Genomic DNA, 700 nt, shown 5'->3' with positions numbered 1-700 from the left:
TATATATAAAATTACGGTCTGAGTCAGCTGACTGAGAAGATCAGCTGATCGAATGTATATAAAGAGATTTATTGAACTCATTAAAGCTAGTATTTTACAGCTGTCCAAGCGTGTTAGATCTTATTCCTTCTTCTCTTTCTTAACATTTTGCTTTCACTGATACTTACGTTATATATATATTAATACTTTTTTCACTTATAAGTTTTTTTGGGTTTTTTTTTCGTAACCTCCTTTATTATTAAATTTATACAATACTTACATACACATGCATAATACAAATTACAAATGTATACTAGCATACTACTACCTTGGATTGCCTTGTGGCATTGTAAGGTTCGTTGCAGGGTCCAATTAAGGTAATCAAATCATGCAGCTAACGCCAGTAGATTATTTGAATAGGAAGGGACGTTCCGCTAGTCAGGTGTGAATGTAACGACTGTAGAGTCCAAAGTCCTTCCCTCGTCGAGGACGTCAACTAAGGGGACAGTGCACTGCCACCTCCCAGGTCTTGTGCAGGGGTAATTTCACGAAACAGAGGGTTAGAGCAGGCCTTCAACCCACCAAAAAATCTGATGTGTACTCGGCTTATGAACTCCGGCACAGTGAGGTGTTGGAGCTCTTCACGGATGACACTGTTCTTCGCCCTCTGAAAATTGGTTCCCCTGACGATTCTTCGAAGAACATATCCCTGGAAACTCTT

The sequence above is a fragment of the Halyomorpha halys genome, unplaced genomic scaffold (genome assembly GCF_000696795.3).
Source record: "Halyomorpha halys isolate HHAL.00 unplaced genomic scaffold, Hhal_1.1 Scaffold685.1, whole genome shotgun sequence".
NCBI lineage: Eukaryota > Metazoa > Arthropoda > Insecta > Hemiptera > Pentatomidae > Halyomorpha > Halyomorpha halys.
Note: the sequence above shows the minus strand (reverse complement) of the source record.